This window comes from Orycteropus afer, unplaced genomic scaffold (genome assembly GCF_000298275.1).
Source record: "Orycteropus afer afer isolate SDZICR_OR568_19922 unplaced genomic scaffold, OryAfe1.0 scaffold00750, whole genome shotgun sequence".
Classification (NCBI taxonomy): Eukaryota; Metazoa; Chordata; class Mammalia; order Tubulidentata; family Orycteropodidae; genus Orycteropus; species Orycteropus afer.
The window spans coordinates 115,197-115,794 of record NW_006922337.1 but is presented as its reverse complement, the minus strand read 5'-3'; positions in this window follow the sequence as shown (position 1 = coordinate 115,794).

Below are 598 nucleotides of genomic sequence, written 5' to 3'. Positions count from 1 at the left end.
ATCTTGCTGAAGATAATTCAAAAAGAGTTGCAACAGTAAATTAATAGAGAACTTCCAGAAATGCAAGCTGGATTCAGATGAGGATATGGAATGAGCGATGTCATTGTTGATGTCAGATGGATCTTGGCTCAAAACAAAGACTACCAGAAATATGTTTACTTGTGTTTTATTGACTATGCAAAAGCATTTGATTGTGTGGATAATAACAAATTATTGATAACATTGAGAAGAATGGGAATTCCAAAATACTTAATAGTGCTCATGAGGAACCTGTACATAAACCAGGAGGCTGTTGTTTGAGCAGAACAAGAGGATACTACATGGTTTAAAATCAGGAAGGGAGTGCATCAGGGTTGTATCCTCTCACCACACTTATTCAATCTGTGTGCTGAGGAAATAATCCAAGAAATTGGACTATATGAAGAAGAACATGGAATCAGGATTGGAGGAAGATTCATTAACCTGCGATATGTAGATGACACAACTGTGCTTGTTGAAAGTGAGGATGACTTGAAGCACTTACTGATTGTGTTAGGCTGGGTTGTCTAGAGAATCAAAACCAGTAAAGTTTACATATATATATATATATATATATATA